At 42.8% G+C, this 19152-nt stretch overlaps 1 protein-coding gene across 3 annotated transcripts in view; it reads left to right on the plus strand.

Moving 5' to 3' along the window:
• The window catches only part of LOC134205521 (lachesin-like), a 171914-nt gene that overhangs the window by 23961 nt on the left and 128801 nt on the right, over positions 1-19152 (plus strand). For 2 of the 3 annotated variants that reach the window (XM_062680802.1, XM_062680804.1), the window contains exon 2: positions 243-267. The exons of the other annotated variant lie outside the window; for it this stretch is intronic. The gene's annotated coding sequence lies outside the window, so the exon portion shown is untranslated. The remainder of the gene's footprint in view (positions 1-242; positions 268-19152) is intronic. 3 annotated transcript variants of the gene reach the window in all.

Raw genomic sequence — 19152 nt, forward strand, 5'->3', positions numbered from 1 at the left:
AACCAATCTCCTCTTAATACCAACCAACAGTCGATCAAAAGAGCACTATAATTTTATGTTCTAACTAATGATGCTTATTTGGATGTGTGATTTCGTGATGTAGAAGAATTATGAATGATTCCGAGCTCAATTAAGAGATTGATTAAAATGTACTTATTTTTAATATGCAAGTTTATTAAATTAGAAGCAATAAATAAACTTCGGATAATAATCGGACTTACGGGGTTTTATTTTTCTTTCAGGACACATTTTAACAAAGTTTGGCCGGTAAGTATGAAACTTGAAGGATGGCAAACATGAAAACTTATTTAGGGAATTGAACTTAATAGGTATATATAAACGGTTTACAAACATCCTTTATATGAAAATCGGATTCGTGATCTATTTTGTATTTCTGAGCAGCTTCAAAAATTCTGTGAAAAATTGGGAAAAATTAACGGTTTAAATACGTCTTCTTCTAAGTTTTCTCAGAATTAAGTGTACTTGCCCCCAGATATATTCAATATATTTTACAAGAATTCGGTCTGAGTGTAGTATTTTATTTGTTTTATTTCTCGTCAATCATTTCGTAGACCATTACATACATATATGTGGCTATACCATAGTACATTAGTTTATTTTAACTATCCTTGGCCTTGGGCACCTTGGGGTGCACGCGACATCATCATTCTTGATACCAGTCGTGCAGAGGGAAGCAGGTGTGAAGTCGACTCTTCCCACCTTCCGAAGACATAGGGCGTGGTAAGGCCACCTGGAAAGCCGGCAATGCACTGGCACGATACCATGGTGTTCTTCTTAAAAAGCGAGTAACGATGTTCGGTGCTGCAAGGACATGCAGCTAACCTCGAGGGTGCGTTGTGCACTGGCCCCCCTTTGAAGCATTACTTTCTGGTTGTACCGAAGGGACTAAGGGCTCGGCGGCAATGGAAACGGTTTAGCGGGTCGGGGATGTAGTTCTGCCTCCCTCGTTTGCTGTTGGAGGTGGTCCCTAACCCCGCACTTCCTGGACAACCCAGGATGTCTGTTGAGCAGATTCCCCCTCCATTGCTTAGGAAGAAAAAAAAACTATCTTTGGCCGGTTTAACTTATATAAAAAAATGCTTTTTTAAGTGTTTTTCTGTTCATTGTCACATCAATTTTGTCGCTATGTGAGTTATAACAAGACATTATTCTGTTCAGAGGCGCATGTTTGGCATAATAAGTTCTATGATTACTTATACAAAACAAGTTTCTATTTCTTAATGAGCGAACGGGAGTAGAAAAGTTTAAATTTTCTAAAATTCCCGAAGAGCATACTCTATTTGATAAAACATCATTTATTAAAGCAACCATTTCAAACTCTCTTCGCTTTTTGATCCTAAATTAATTAACATGCAACGTGACTCATAAGATGGTACGTCCAGCATAATTTTCTTAAAGCAAACAACAAAAACTGTTTTTGAACTGACTCTATACGATTAATATGTGTATCTTGATTAGGGTGGCTCAAAAAACACTTTTTAAAATTTTTTGATGGGCCGCCCTCTTATTCGGTTCTATTTGATGCCCTGATGCTCTGGACAAAATTTCAGCCAAATCGGTCAACGTTTGGGCGGTGCTAAACTCGTTGAAAGTTTATATAGAAAAATGTATGCAGAAATATCCAAAAACAGTGATTTGCAGTTAGACCGTACAATTTACGATCAAGAACCATGATACTCATTCAGTTCTTGTAGAATTAAATACAGAATGTTATGCAGAAAACCGCGAGAAGATTAGAGTTTTTTAGGCAAAGATATTAGCATTTTACTGGAGTGTTGTAGGGGTGAATTTATTTCTTTTCAAAGGTAAAAGAAACGAAATTTGCTCAAACCCCACTTCAGAGAAATGCTAATAACTTAGCCGGGCAAACTCTAATCTTCTCGCGGTTTTCTGCATAGCATTCTGTATTAAATTCTTCAAGATCTGAGTGAGTATCATAGTTCTTCATCGTAAGTTGTGCCGTCCAACTGCAATTCACTGTTTTGGGATGTTTCTGCATACATTTTGCATATAAACTTCCAACGAGTTTAGCACTGCCCAAACGTTGACCGATTTGGCTGAAATTTTGTCCAGAGCATCAGGGCATCAAATAGAACCGAATAAGAGAGCGGCCCATCAAAAAAATTGAAAAAAGTTTTTCCCATACTAATTTGAGCCACCCTAATCTTGATACGGGGCCCAAACAACACTACAATATTCAAGAAGAGGTCTCACATACGTCGCATTAAGTGTTTTTATTGTATTAAAATGCACGTTTGATGAATCCGAGCATATTCCTTGCTTTATATGTTATGTGATTATACTGATCAACAAAAGTTAGCTTGGAGTCGAGAATAACACCTAAATCTCTAACTTGATTGCATCGTTGAATATTTTTTTCGCCTAGAGTTTTTGTTTCGTGAATTAAGTTTAATTTCCTTGTGAATGAAATTTAAATACATTTTTCAACATTAAGTTCTAACAGATTCTTATTACACCAATTGAGGAAAATTTCTACTTCAGTTTGGAATATTTCGAGGTTAGAGGCTTTATGTATTTCCATAAAAAGCTTCATGTCGTCTGCGTATATAGAAACTTGAAGATACTTAAGAACATATTCAACATCGTTAACAAACAAAATAAATAATAATGGACCAAGATGCGATAAATTTCCTTCGAATCTCACTCTTTGCGTTCTATCTCCCAAGTATGACTCAATCCATTTAAGTTGTCTAGAATTGAAACCTAACTTAGATAACTTGAAAAGCAATAAACGTATATCAACTCTATCGAAAGCTTTACTAATATCAGTGTACAAAGTCTCAACGTAGTTTCCTCTGTCCATTGCATCGAGAGTAAATGTTACAAAGTTAAGCAAATTAGTTGTAGTTGAACGTCCTTTAACAAAACCATGTTGTTGTCTGGTAATCAAAGACTTGACCTGTGAAAATAAATTGTCGTTAATTATGGATTCAAATAACTTTGGAATGCTAGATAATATAGCAATTCCTCGATAGTTGCTTTTATTGGATTTTTTACCATATTCAAAAATTGGGGTTAGAAATTATTCCTTCCAAACTGGGGGAAGAATACCCATCTCTAAAGAAGTAGCGCTCGGCTAGTCATACGCTATCAATAAGAACCGTTGTAGCAATCATCGGTTGGTAAACAAACACACTTCGATACTGTGGGCCAAAACAGAAAGCACGTGTGTGTCATGCAACAACTATATCAGTTCGAATCAACATGGCATTTTCCTGGTCGATCTGTAGAAATGAAACTCGTCAGTTTTACATCATGGTGTGTGGACAATCCTGAATATCAATGGGAAGAGGGTTGTTTGGCCGAAGCCAATTCGGCCGAAAGCCATTTGGCCGAATGCCACTACATCGAACAAACCATTAGGCCGAACGGGTCGTTTGGCCAAAAGGGTCATTTGGCCGAAATGGTCATTTGGTCGAAAGGGTCATTTGGCCGAAAGGGTCACTTGGCTGATAGGGTCTTTTGGCTGAAAGGGTCATTTGGCCGAAAGGGTCATTATGCCGAAAGAGTTATGTGGCCAAAAGGGACATTTGAGCTTGAGCTTGAGCTTGAGCTTGATTGACTGCTCGTAGTTGCTACTCCATTATGACCAGATCCGCTGTTCTTCCACAGAGAACCAACAGATGTACAAGTACTGGTGATCTCATTTGTTAGGTCATACTGGCGCCTGCCACGTCAGAATGCAAGTCAATGTAGGGAAGGGGGAGGAAGTGATGATGCAATCACTCGCCCACTGCAAGCCGAATATACCTCTGCACTTGCCACGAGTTCATGCGGAATTTGTTGGAATTTCTGGGTTAGGTTGGAGAGGCAAAGGTCCGTCTTGGTTAACGAGCTGCCAATGTGATAGATAGGAGAAGGTAACTGATGGAATTTCTAATTGGATGTAGGAAACGAGCTCTATAAGTTCATTTCCAATTCTAGCAGATTACTGTTAGAATACTCAAATTGAAGGTATAGGAATAGTAATGGAAACGGTATGGAAGACCATTTCCAGTTCTAGCGATTGCTAGAACATGAGAAATAAAGAGAAAGATACAAAGTAGGAGAATGGAACGGACCTGGGATTGAACCCACGACCTCCTGCGTATGAGGCAGAAGCAGTAGCCATATGACTACCAAGCCCGCTTTATGTGGCCAAAAGGGTCATTTGGCCGAAAAAGTTATTTGAAAAGTGAGAAATTAGAAATGGAAATAGAGACGTCTTACTCTTCATTTTTCTCTTCTTACTGTAGAAAGTGAGAAGTACGAAATGAGTATACGTCTCTTTTCTCATTCCTAATTTCTCACTTTTCAAATGACCTATTCGGCCAAACGACCCTTTCGGCCAAATGACCTGTTCGGCCAGATGGGTTTCGGCCTAATGGTTTGTTCAGCCTACTGGCATTCGGCCAAATGGCTTCCAGCCGCATAGGTTTCGGCACAACGACCTTTCCCCATGGAAAACTGCTTTTGTCGGTCCCATTCACAAGTCATGGAACATGAATAGAGTAACGAATTATCGTGGGTACATTCAAAGTTAATTGCCTATATGCCGGGTATTAAGCCACCCGGAGTGGAAATTAATTACTATGTCTGAAACTTGATTATGCATATGTACAACATGTGATAGATTTAGTTCGGAAAAGGTATTGGAGGGTAACCGCCCCTTCGGTGGGGTTTGATCCCACGACCCCAGTTCGCATGACAGGTGCTTTCCCTACTAAGCTACGAAGGACCTCCGTCGCCCACCGCAGCTTAGCGGGTACTGATGAAACCAAATTCCCAGCACCAGGTACCAGCCGATCTCTCGCAATACATTTTCAGAACTAACTCTCTCAAATGTATTTTTGTACACATGTCAACCAAGTAGGATGAGTATTTAGTATTGTCCGGCTCCTACACACTTGCTTCATCAGCAATTATCGTGGTGGATATATATTGAAAACCTGATGCACAAGGTTCTATATACTGCCGCAGTATCTTTTATCTCGGACAGTCAGTATGGCTTTATGAAGCATCGCTCAACAACAACTAACTTGCTGTGCTATGTTACCGAATTGTCACGCGAAATAGAAAGGAGGAGGAAAGATTATGTAGACTACATATATCGATTTCGTTAAGGCATTCGCTCAGAATAGTTTATTTTTTTTTATGCGCCGATTCATTTCCATTATTTTTTTCTCTGTGTAACTGCTTGTGAAAAATATCTTTCGCCTAGGACCTCAAATTCTACCGTGTCATTTATTTACCTGATTGCGAACTATTGCAGATGGATATCCACGTCTGGTAAAGAACAAGCCTCAAGGTCACCCCATCCAAAAAGGAAGCCACGCGCAACTGTCATTTTTATTATTCCAGATTTGCTGCGTTGCAGCATGCGTAGAATAATAAAAATGACAGTTGTGCTTGGCTTACGTTTTGAATAAGGTGCTCATGATGGCGCGAGTGCATTTACTTTTGGATTTCGTGAGGCTTGTCCTTAAACTGATGATGCAACAATAATGGAACGCAAATAAACAGATCCAACTGCAAAATCATATCGTTCACTAGCTCTAGCAATCAAATTGGGCATCAGTATAGCATAGAAACACCATCAATGCAACGTGTTACGTCAATTTGTGATCTTGGAGCTAGGATCGGCTCAAAGCTAAGCTTCCACGAACACGTAGGAAAAACAATTGCCAAAGCGTTCTCTGTCCAAGGGTTCTATATGCTTCAGGATTCAGCAACATATTCGCCTTGGAGACATTGTACTATTCGTTGTTGCGCAGTATTCTGGAGTACAATTGAACTATATGGTCACCGTATTGTGAGTGCGGTCGCTGCCCTGGAATGATCCAAATAATCTGCGAGCGATGCCAACTACCAAACTTGGAACTGCTGTCTGCCAGATGGGAGAAGATGCGACGACTCTTCATTTATGATGCAATTCAAGGAACAATTGATTGCCGTTCCCTTCTCGAACAGGTTCTCTTGAATAGTCCACCTTGGAGGTTGAGAATTTCCTCATTTTCAATTCAATTTTGAGCCGTTATAGCAATCATCGGCTGGTAAACAAACACACTTCGATACTGTGGGCCTAAACAGATAGAACGTGTTTGAGATGGATTAGTGTGATTGAGCTGCTAATTGTCGTAGGGAGTTACACCGTATCTATCACATTACCGTTAGGGTAACTTGGTTGCATTGAGTTTACCGTAGCATAGTGATAGAGAACCCGTCTAGCGTACTGGGAGATGTGGGTTCGATTCTCATAAATATTCTCCTTCTCAATAAATACATGTTTTCGGTCTTCAGTATCGTTTACCACATAATACGAAGTAAGCCGAAAGTCGATAACAGATGGAAAGTAGATGGATCAGTTGATGTGCGTAGTTCAAGTTTCAGTGGCATTCTCGAGTTCCATCAAACGCCCAGAGAATTACGGCAAGTTGATGATATTTCGTTCAACATCGCTTTGAAGGAAGTAATATGAAGGACAGGGATAGATACGAGTGGTTCGATTTTCACGAAGTCCGTTCAGCTATTTGGTTTCAGTGACGACGTGATGGAAGTGATGGAGGAACCCTACATCAGACTAAAGAGGGAAGCTAAGCGGATCGGACTAGTCATCAACACGTCCAAGACGATGTACATGATAGGAAGATGCACAAGAAAGGACAGTGTAAGCCGCCCACCACGAGTTCGTATCGCTGAAGTGACTAAATCAAAGTTCGTGGCCTTGTATGACGATACCAGCAGAAAAAGTTGTAGCATCTTGGTAGGAATCCGTGCGAACTTTGGACTGCGCAAAATGGTCCGATCGGATATAGTGTGCCGTATTTCCAAACTATCTACAAAACGCACATTAGACCGGTAGGCCTCAACAGACACGAGACCTGGACGATGCTCATGGAGGACCAACACACACTTGAAGTTTTCAAAATGAGAGTGCTGCGTATCTAAGGTGGGGTTGAGATGGTGGATGTTACGTGGACAAGGCAAATGAGCCAAAGAGTTCTCGTCTTTTTTAGAAGGGTCGTTTACGCCGGACTACAAGGGTATCCATTAGTTCCTCTCAGGAGGCATCATTTTCAGAGTAGTGCCAAACCACGTGATCGCTGCTATCGTAACAGACTAGGAAACTACTGAACTGAACTCGAGAACTAATCAGAGAATAAATCAATTTTAGGCGAAAGGAAGTTTGTCGGGTCTGCTAGTGAAGAATAAAAAAGGCTTACCCTGTATTTGTATCTTGTATAGCAGTGTCGGGCTAGACATTTTCTCGACTTCTCTGGGAATAAAGGTATCATCGTGTTGGCCTGATATACAAATGCAAAAATAGTAGCATAGCTTAGAAACCTCGCTGTAAATAACTGTAAAAGTGCTTAGAGTACTGCGAGGCGTCAATGTCCCAGTGTGGAATGTAATGCCAATAAGAAGAAGAGAGATACCAAACACAATGAATATACTTTTCTCAGCAGGAAACAACGTTTGGACCGAGAATTGACCTCCCCGTCCCGGATTGACAATCCCACCTCTTTGCTCGTGAGGCTAACCAGAGACCCCTGGGCCTTTTATAAGGATATTATTTTGAGTGAAATCTACCCCTTTGTGTACCTAATCTATAAGAAAGGCAATAGTACTGGATAAAAATACGTTCGATCTAATTACACTAAGTGGTTGATAAAGATTTACCATCACAAATTTAATCAACGCCAACTCTTGTCGACGTTCCACTAATAGACTTTTTTTGTTGAGAATATCCACAATGACTTTTGACCTGTGAATTGAACGTCTATGTCTAAAGAGCAGTGCAGCCTACGGCCGATGATAGTCGTTGACATTTTTCAATTACCTCACTATCGTTGGTGGCAGGTACGATGCACCCAGTTATAGTGGTGCCTGTGTGCATATTCACTGATTGAGCCCGATTATATATCCTACATGGCGTTGACATCGACCAGAAGCGACACCGTCGTCGTTGCGGGAGCTATGGTAAAAATGATGCACTCCCGATAGCTGAGTGCTGCAAACTGTACCCTTCAATATTGACGTTCATTTATCTTGTGCTTCAGGGTGGTCCGTACAATGAAGCATCAGAAGGCGATTCCCCCGGAAATTTCCATTTTGCTTCTTGTGTATTTAATAGTTTTAATTACTGTGTTATAGAATAACAAGCCTACATGTTAGCCTCTCATAGCTCTCAATTTACTCAATTTTCAATTTGTAACCATTAAAATAAATCTTTATAACCTTCATATTGCTGGACAGAAATAAGCAACGGACTCCAAAATTTTTTTTTGCTCATTAAACGGTAATGCAGTTTTATTTTATCCCGGACAGATGATAGACCTCGGTTATTCTTGACCTGGAAGGGGTGTTGGGTTTTACCGCATTTATCTCATTGAGCTATACCTTATTCGATCACGGAGAAACCATTCCTTGAATACAATTATTTAAGCAAAATGGAATGTTGCGGCATTCTAAAGGCGAACAAATAGCTGTGAATCAATGTAAATAAATACTAAGGTATGGAAATCCATATATTGTGTGCGTGCCTTTTGTGTATGGCGAAAAATCTTCCACTACTACATTCGAACAAGCTCCCATAAGAAGCCGTGCAAATATATACGTCACCATTTCCTGTTTACATTTTTTATCATCCACTCATACACTTGCATGTGGTCTTCTTCCTCACCTTCTATTTATTCTCATTGGCTGTGGATGATTTTCAACAGGTAGCTAAAAATAGTGTTGCAGTTTGTACACCATGCAATGACATATCCAATGCGTCGATTTGATTTAATACTAGCAGGGCCCTCCTTAGCCGTGCGGTAAGACGCGCGGCTACAAAGCAAGACCATGCTGAGGGTGGCTGGGTTCGATTCCCGGTGCCGGTCTAGGCAATTTTCGGATTGGAAATTGTCTCGACTTCCCTGGGCATAAAAGTATCATCGTGTTAGCCTCATGATATACGAATGCAAAAATGGTAACCTGGCTTAGAAACCTCGCAGTTAATAACTGTGGCAGTGCTTAATGAACACTAATCAGCGAAGTGGCTCTGTCCCAGTGTGGGGATGTAATGCCAATAAGAAGAAGAAGAAGAAGAAGACCCGACGAACTTTGTTTCGCCTAAAATCGATTTATTCTCTGCTTAGTTCTCAAGTTATGTATAAATTTCTGTTCTTTTGTATGGGAGCCCCCCTTTCCAAAAGAGGGAGGGGTCTCGAACCATCTTAAAAACCTTCCCTGGCCCCAAAAACCTATGCATACAAATTTTCAAGCCGATCGGTTCAGTACTTTCGGAGTCTATAAGGTTCAGGCAGACAGAAATTCTTTTTTATGTATATAGAAGAGGAAGATGTTTGGCCCGCACTTTTTTTTTATTAATTCGTTTATGTGAGAGGCGCACTTATGTAAAACACTTTGTGGATGCACATACAATATTCATATTCATCTTCAATGGCTCTACATTCCAACTGGACCTTGACCTGCTTTTCAAGTATAATACTGTATAATAAGTATAGTACTGCAATCAAAAGCTTCCATGTTGTTCTGTTGATTGCGCTATTCAAATTAATTCATGAAAAAATGTTACTTAGGTCCTTTTGAAAAGTTAAGCGAGTATTCTATTAGGCTTTTCTCAGTTATTAATTGAAAGCTTTTCTATGCCCACCATTACATGAGTATGTATAGTGTGTTGCAAGTACAATGGATACACTATGCCCAGGGTATCGATAATATTTCCAACCCGAAAACATCCTAGACCGGACCGAACATCGAACTCGCCATCTCCAGATTGGCAATCCTACGTCTTTGCTCGCAAGGCTGCTGGAAACCCCACATACAATATTATACAACAATCATCTCACTCAGTAGTTCTGTGGGTTCTACAGCTCAGCAAACCATAATAAATGTATTTTTTGGCAATATTGGGTGTCAGCTCTTAGGCAAAAAAGACCATTAGTATTAATGGATGCTTTTTTCCGAATTTTTGAACAAAAAGATAGCCTTCCAACTTGAAAACAAGAGCCAGCCAGACCTATTGTGTTGTACGGATTATTTGCTGACACCCTGTATTCATTTTTTTGTTGTTAGAATCGGGGACAATTACATGTTTAAGGTCTTCCTCGATCACGTAGTTTGGTTCTGTTCGTCAAATAACTCTTCCAGAGAGCAATTATTGGATACCCTTGCGGCCCGTGATGTTGTCTATATGCAGGTCATTTATAGCTTCATTTGTTCTTCTGACATGAAAATCTAAATTTTTTTTTTCTTTCTTCAAAGTTTTTTTTTGTTTGTCTCTGTCTTTCTGTTCCATACAGCTCTGTAGATCTGGCCATCCAGAAGATGCTCCCAGTCGAACCATTCCTGGAACACGATGACACGCCACATCGTTCCTGACGTCAAATGCCGGAATATAAAGCTGAAATTCCCTGATTCCGAAATCTATGCCCCATCCATCCTAACTAATGTATTAATAAGATGATATGGATTGTACATATCACAAAGAAGAGTGGCTCCGTAAAGCGTTAAACACGCTTGAGCCTACCAAATAAACGAACTTGAAAAAAAGTTCATCGCTCGATGATGTATTATTCGAATAATCTTTTTGTTGGTCGGCAGGCCATAAATTTCCAATCCACTTTTATAGCGGCTCTCAATCGGGGGTACACAAATAATTCAACAATCGTGTTGAAGCAAGGAATAATCCGTTCTGCTATTTTTCGACCTAATGTAAAAATTAAGCCAGACTGTTGGACTTAATTGCCACTGTAAACAGTTTAAACATATATTGAGAAACGGCCATTTAGATTTGTACTCCGTTGATTAAACTTTATTTGAAATAATTTGGTTTAGTTTCAGTAAAGGAAGGTGGACTTGATCCCCGGGGAGACTTGATCATCCCCTGTTTTATCGAGAACTAAAATAGTTTTGTTCTAGCGTATTTTTTAGTATAGATCCTGTAGACAAATGACCTTTATGTGGCGAGTTATTTTTTGGATTAAGAATCTTATTTATTCTGCAGGGCGGTTTGTATGTTTTGACCTTCCTAATGAATTTTTTATTGGCAACGAAAAAATTTGAATGACTTTTCATAACTATGACCAAATGCTTTCGTTTTTTCACAGCACAAAGCCATAAATGTGCTTAATGATTTGTACTGATGAAAATGTCAACATTCCATCAAAGTTTTAGGATATTTTGATTTGAAGTTATTGCCTCAATATGGGGACATTTGATCCCCCATTAGTCACCCATACAAAAATTAGGCAAAAAAAAAATATAAATCTGTTTTCAGGCTTCTATTTTTTTGTAGATTTGACAGATTTGATGAAGGGTTGGCAGGAAAAATTATTTATTGTGTAGATATCATAGAAAGGGGATCAAGTCTTCCCAAATTTTAAAATTGCATGTGCTGTCGAATTCAATAACAAAAATCGTTCATGTATAGGCACAGCAATTCAAAAATTGCGCGTATTTTGAAGGAAAAATATTTAAAAAATCTGAGGGCACCTTTATAATTTTATCAAAGCAAGTTCTTGGATAGGGATCAATTCCCCCCGAATACTTTAAAAGTAGATTTTTGACAGCACTCTAAAAAATCGATTGTGTATCAATAACAACAATAATTTAAGGACTGTCATATATCAGTAAATTTAAATACTATATTTCTTAGAGAGTCTGTGTGGAATCCGCGTATGTTTATTTATTTTTGGCTGTGATACATCGGAAATCAGAAAAGGGGATCAAGTCTACCCAGTCTCCCCTACATTTGGTACAATTTTACACGAACAAACTGCGTTCGTCGTATGTCGATTTATTGTTGCTGTTTGTTGTTTCAATTCTAAAGCCTACGAGAACTATGAGATACATTGTTCATAAATCGTTTACATTAAACCCTTCTAATGAGGTTGGCGGATTTCCTTCTTCATGATTTCAAAGTTCGAAAATAAAACAAACTTAGTTTTTTAGAAACAAAAAAAAATAGTGAGGCCATCATCAACATACAGGCATATGGAGACGCATGGTGTATTGTTTTATCAACTTGTGACTAAGCTTTTTGTGCAAAAATTAAAGGATATAATCTTCTGCATATCAGTGAAAGCATATTTGCATCAAGTTATAATCCGCAGCGTGGGTGTTTGGTGTTGAATTCAATATTATAAATTAAATAAAAAAACACCTAAATAAAGAATAGAAAAAGCCTGGCCTGAAGTTTTTTGAAGTTTCACAGAGGCAACAAACGGACAAAACAAACAAAATACGGAAGATTAATTTTTGTTTTGAACAGTAGGAAACGCTTTTTTAATAAACACACTTTGCACTCAGCAAAGCTCAGCGTTGCATAGCAAAGCTGAGCGTTGCATGGCAAAGCAGAGCGTTGCAAAGCAAAGCAGGGCGTTGCATAGCAAAGCAGAGCGTTGCATAGCAAAGCAGAGCGTTGCATAGCAAAGCAGAGCGTTGCATAGCAAAAGCAGAGCGTTGCATAGCAAAAGCAGAGCGTTGCATAGCAAAAGCAGAGCGTTGCATAGCAAAAGCAGAGCGTTGCATAGCAAAAGCAGAGCGTTGCATAGCAAAAGCAGAGCGTTGCATAGCAAAAGCAGAGCGTTGCATAGCAAAAGCAGAGCGTTGCATAGCAAAAGCAGAGCGTTGCATAGCAAAAGCAAAGCGTTGCATAGCAAAAGCAAAGCGTTGCATAGCAAAAGCAGAGCGTTGCATAGCAAAAGCAGAGCGTTGCATAGCAAAAGCAGAGCGTTGCATAGCAAAAGCAGAGCGTTGCATAGCAAAAGCAGAGCGTTGCATAGCAAAAGCAGAGCGTTGCATAGCAAACCAGAGCGTTGCATGGCAAAGCAGAGGGTTGCATAGCAAAGCAGAGCGTTGCATAGCAAAGCAGAGCGTTGCATGGCAAAGCAGAGCGTTGCATAGCAAAGCAGGGCGTTGCATAGCAAACCAGAGCGTTGCATAGCAAACCAGAGCGTTGCATAGCAAACCAGAGCGTTGCAAAGCAAAGCAGAGCGTTGCATAGCAAAGCAGAGCGTTGCATAGCAAAGCAGAGCGTTGCATAGCAAAGCAGAGCGTTGCATAGCAAAGCAGAGCGTTGCATAGCAAAGCAGAGCGTTGCATAGCAAAGCAGAGCGTTGCATAGCAAAGCAGAGCGTTGCATAGCAAAGCAGAGCGTTGCATAGCAAAGCAGAGCGTTGCATAGCAAAGCAGAGCGTTGCATAGCAAAGCAGAGCGTTGCATAGCAAAGCAGAGCGTTGCATAGCAAAGCAGAGCGTTGCATAGCAAAGCAGAGCGTTGCATAGCAAAAGCAGAGCGTTGCATAGCAAAAGTAGAGCGTTGCATAGCAAACCAGAGCGTTGCATAGCAAACCAGAGCGTTGCATGGCAAAGCAGAGCGTTGCATAGCAAAGCAGAGCGTTGCATAGCAAAGCAGGGCGTTGCATAGCAAAGCAGGGCGTTGCATAGCAAAGCAGAGCGTTGCATAGCAAAGCAGAGCGTTGCATAGCAAAGCAGAGCGTTGCATAGCAAAGCAGAGCGTTGCATAGCAAAGCAGAGCGTTGCATAGCAAAGCAGAGCGTTGCATAGCAAAGCAGAGCGTTGCATAGCAAAGCAGAGCGTTGCATAGCAAAGCAGTGCGTTGCATAGTAAAGGAGAGCGTTGCATAGCAAAGGAGAGCGTTGCATAGCAAAGCAGAGCGTTGCATAGCAAAGCAGAGCGTTGCATAGCAAAGCAGAGCGTTGCATAGCAAAGCAGAGCGTTGCATAGCAAAGCAGAGCGTTGCATAGCAAAGCAGAGCGTTGCATAGCAAAGCAGAGCGTTGCATAGCAAAGCAGAGCGTTGCATAGCAAAGCAGAGCGTTGCATAGCAAAGCAGAACATTGATAAGCAAAGTCAAGCATTGCAAGGTAAAGCAAAGCATTGCAAAAGCAGAACGTTGCATAGCAAAGCATTGCAAATCAAAGTATTGCAAAGTAAAGCGAAGCATTGCAAAGCAAAAGCAGAGCGTCGCAAAGAAGAGCATTGCAAAGCAAAACAGAGCGTTGTAGAGCAAAGCAGAGCTTTGCACTGCAAAACAAGGCGTTGCAATACAAAGCAGGCCGTTGCAAATCAAAGCAGAGCGCTGAATAGGAAAGCAAAGTAAATCAAAACGATGCAAAGAATAGCAAAGCAAAGCGTTGTCAGGGAAGAATTTACCGTCGATTAGAACTAGGTGTTTAGAGTCCTATGCAGTTCAAATCATTTATCGATAAACACTCCACATGTTGGGTAGCCTTTACCTGGTTCTCATCAGTATGTGAAAAAGGGTCTGAAAAATTGAAAATGAATGTAAATGAACCGTTTATCGTTGATACAGGAACACGAAGGCCTCTATTTTTTTAATGTTGCGCATTTACACATTGGAAATTACAAAAAAATATGATAAAGTATGAATATAAGCAACACCTCTTGAGCCGAAATTCGTCCACCGTGCTATTTTTTAAATAAATATATAAACTGTAGCAGACTAGTTAAGTAAAATACCACTGTAATTAGTAAAATTCGAACCTGGAGAAGAAATGCCTTTGATTTGTATTCCGCTTATCTTACTTAACTAGTCGCAATTTGCAATTAAACAAACCTTAATTTTGATGCAATTATGCTCTATACGCACAAAAAAGGTGCCAGAAACTATGCGTTCGGTGGGTGGCGATTCGTTTTTGATTTATGTAGTTTGAATTTCAAAGCCTACTTCCATCCCAATGGCCTAAAAGCTTACTGTCAAGTTTATGACAGGTTTAGATAAATTATTTGTAAATTTGTAAATTAAGTACCGTCAACTGGGGGGAAGATGATCATTTTTAAGACAAAACATGCAAGAACAATGTGTGTTTACATTTTAAATCGAAACAAATATTTTCAAAACATGTGCTGCTATACGTTGCATTAATCAACAACTTCAGTTTTCTGAAATAAATTCGCATTTATTAAAATAAATTAAATTATCACACATTTTTTGAGTAATCTGGTTTGGGGTGAAGTTGATCAAGACAGCTCTACTAAAATAATTATGACCTAGTAGTCAAAATACACTAGGTTATTTGTATGAATGTTGAATTTACTACGTAAAGAAGTCTACGAAGTCAATATTTGAAAGGAAACTAGCGTCATTTATGACTATCTCTCTATTTCTTCCACAAAATACATTTTCATGATTATAATCGAAAAACTCGGATTTCTACCTAGCGGTAACATTACTTGAACGGAGAATATTGTTGACTACCGTTTCATAAACAAATTTGGCACTTTTGACTGACACATCAAATGATCATCTTCACCTCAATGATCATCTTCCCCCCAGTTTACGGTACTTAAAACTCCCTATAGATTTTTTTGATATCTCTTGTAGTGGACGGATTTCAGTGCTGTCGGATTTTAGTCCCTCACGGTAGGCGGGACTTTTTTTTTCTTCCTAAACAATGGAGGGGGAATCTGCTCAACAGACATCCTGGGTTGACCAGGAAGTGCTGGCTTAGGGGCCACCTCCAATGAGGGAGGCAGGACTGCATCCCCGACCAGCTAAACCGTTTCCATTGCCGCCAAGCCCATCGTCCCTTCGGTACAACCAGAAAGTAATGCTTCAAAGGGGGGCCAGTGCATAACGCACCCTCGAGGTTAGCTGCGTGTCCTTGCAGCATCGAACATCGTGACTCGCTTTTTAGAAGAACACCATGGTATCGTGCCAGCGCATTGCCGGCTTTCCAGGTGGCCTTACCACGCCCTATGTCCTCGGAAGGTGGGCAGGGTCGACTTCGCGCCTGCTTCCCTCTGCACGACTGGTATCAAGAATGATGATGCCGCGTGCACCCCAAATTGACCTTTCTGCGATAGGGCCTATTCGCCAGCACACAGAGGGACTTGCCAACGCGGTGCCTACGCCTGCCCCAGCCTTGACGAGGACCCCTTTCCGTCCTCGGGCTCGGAACCCGCCCGGTTGACCGACGCCGCGAAAGCGACGATACCATGTTATTCTTCACGCGGCCACTTGTTCGATAAAAGGATCGAGTTCGACCACAGGGCACCGGTGTGACCCATGAGCCGACTCCGAACCCTTGGACCACCTCTTATTTGCGCCTGAACTAGCCATTCCTCGAGTCCACGCGCCACCTTCTGTGTAGCTCCGAGACGATTTGGACGATAGCCGATAAAACGGCGTTCCAGCCAACTTCATCTTTACACATCCTCCGGACTAGGTTGTCAGGGGTAGTGACCAGACCACATGTGGCAAGCATGTGGTCACGCATTGTGCGAAAACGCGGGCACACGAACAACACGTGTTCCGCCGTTTGCTCTAAACCTACGCACACCGGACACTCGGGCGAGGCCGAGTGTCCGAACCGATGAAGGTACTGTCTGAAGCAACCATGGCCTGTAAGGACCTGGGTCAGGTGGAAAGTGATTTCCCCATGGCGCCTCTTGACCCACGTACCTATCTCCGGTATCAACCTATGTGTCCATCTACCCTCAGTGGAACTGTCCCACGCACGCTGCCATTTGACCATTGAGGCCAACCTGACAGTCCTACGGATGCCTCTCGTGCCGCGCATTTCGAAGCACTCTATGTCTTCACCGATAACGATGTCAATAGGCATCATACCGGTGATGACGCAAAGTGCATCGTGCGACACGGTACGGTACGCGCTCGCAACTCTTAGGCACATGAGCCCATACGTACTTTCTAACTTCGTTCGGTACCAGTTAATACGCAGGGCCGTGCCCCAAGCTGGCCCCCCATACCTCAGTATGGACAGAGCAACGCTAGCCAGAAGCTTGCGCTTGCTGGCATAAACCGCAGAGCTATTGGACATCATCCGGGACAATGCCGCTATAGCTGTGGAGGCACGCTTGCAGGCGTAATTGACGTGGCTACCAAAGGTGAGCTTATCGTCGATCATTACCCCCAAGAGTTTGATGGAGCGTTCAGAGGTGACCGTGCAGTTGCCTGCCCTTATCACCGCTTGTTGCTCCGACTTTCGGTAGTTAACAACAACCACCTCAGTCTTGTGGTGAGCCAATTCTAACTTCCTGGAACTCATCCACTCCTCCACAATTGCGATCGAGTGGGCTGCAGTCAATTCCACCTCTTCGATCGATTCGCCGTAGACCTCCAGCGTAATATCGTCAGCGTAGCCGACGATTGCCATGCCCACCGGGAACTTCAACCTCAAGACACCGTCGTACATGACGTTCCATAACACCGGACCCAGTATGGAACCTTGCGGAACCCCTGAGGTTATGTCAACGCATTTCCGACCCGCCTCCGTGTCGTATACCAGTACTCGATTCTGGAAGTAGCTTCCGAGAATCTTGTACAGGTTCTCGGGAATTCCAAGACGCAGGAGCGCATCTGCAATAGCTGCCCAACTGGCACTATTGAAAGCATTCCTCACGTCGAGGGTCACTACTGCACAATAGCGAACTCCCCTCATGTTACGCTGGATAGCTATCTCCGCGGATTTGGTAACCGACAAGATAGCGTCTACGGTCGACTTACCCTTTCGGAAGCCAAACTGGTTACTCGATAGACCATCCGCACCCTCCGTGCGTATCAACAACCTGTTGAGGATGATCTTCTCGAGCACCTTCCCCGCCGTATCAAGCAGGCATATTGGTCTATATGCCGACGGATCCCCCGGTGGTTTTCCCGCTTTTGGCAATAGGACCAAGCTCTGCCTTTTCCATGCTTCAGGGAAGACTCCCTCGTCCAGGCATCTCTGCATAACAGATCTGAACATCTCGGGAGCCTCGGCAATGGCCGCTTTGATGGCCAGGTTCGGAATACCATCCGGTCCTGGCGCCTTACCTACACTAAGGGACTGTGCAATCCCCGCAAGTTCCGCCACAGTTACTCTTCCCTCGTCGGCCACCCTGGCCCGTGGCAGCTCCACAAAGGGAGGCCAGGGACTTGGGTCGTGACGTGGGAAGATCCCCGCGATGATCCTCTCCAGCATCTCTGGAGACCGCTCTGTAGGGGCCATCGCCCCACGTGTCTTGGCCATTACGACCCTATAGGCGTCACCTCATGGATTCGCGTTGGCACTTTGACACAGGCCCTCGAAGCAGACTTTTTTGCTTGATCTAATCTCAGTCTTCAGAGCGGCTCTAGCAGCCACGAACGCCACCCGTCGTTCAACACGCTCCTCTTCTGTGCGTGCTCGCTGCATCTGCCTTCTTGCCCGTAGGCAGGCGCGGCGCAGGTTCGCAATTGCTTGAGTCCACCAGTAAGCCAGTGGTCTCCCATTCCTAGGGTGGACTTTCCTAGGCATGGTGGCATCGCATGCACGCGAGAGTACTGTTACCAGCTGCTCGCCGCTCAGACCGAGAGTATTGTGCTCGCGGCGGAGCGCTTCCTTAAACACCTCGTCGTCGAAGTATGATGTCTTCCACATACGAGGACTAGGCCTCGCCCCTTCTTCCATCCGCTGAATGCTGGTCGTGTAGTCGATACTGTAGCGAACCGCCAGGTGGTCGCTGTGAGTGTAGCCATCATCTACCCTCCAGTTCGAACTACTCGTTTGGCCAGGGCTCCAGAACGTAACGTCGATAATCGACTCGGCACCATTCCAGCTGTAGGTACTTTTGGTACCGACATTAGCCAAGTCCACATCCAACATGGCCAGTGATTCCAGCAGGATCTGCCCCCGTTGATTCGTGGATCGGCTTCCCTATTCCACGGTCCAAGCGTTGAAGTCCCCCGCTATCACCACCGGCCTACGCCCCATCAAGTTAGCCGTCAAACAATCTAGCATTCGACCGAACTGCTCGATCGACCATCGATGAGGCGCATAGCAGCTGCAGAAGAAGACCCCGTTGATTTTGGCAATGACGAAGCCCTCGTGTGTCGAAGACACCAACTCTTGAACTGGGTATTTCCCCGTTGTCCATATCGCCCGTCCCCCATTCAGCAACTGTCTGACACAGCAGTTGCTGGGCTGCATCACAGTGGTTCAGGTTTAGCTGCGTTACCTGCACTGTGATTTTGCAGCACGCTTAAACGCCGAGCACTTCGAACCCCCCATGGGGTGCTTGCTGTTCGCAGCTTTGCTGGAACAGATCAAACAGTTGGGAGGGTTCGTGCAGCATTGTGCCTTATGTCCCTCCAA

The sequence above is a fragment of the Armigeres subalbatus genome, chromosome 1, assembly GCF_024139115.2.
Source record: "Armigeres subalbatus isolate Guangzhou_Male chromosome 1, GZ_Asu_2, whole genome shotgun sequence".
Lineage (NCBI taxonomy): Eukaryota > Metazoa > Arthropoda > Insecta > Diptera > Culicidae > Armigeres > Armigeres subalbatus.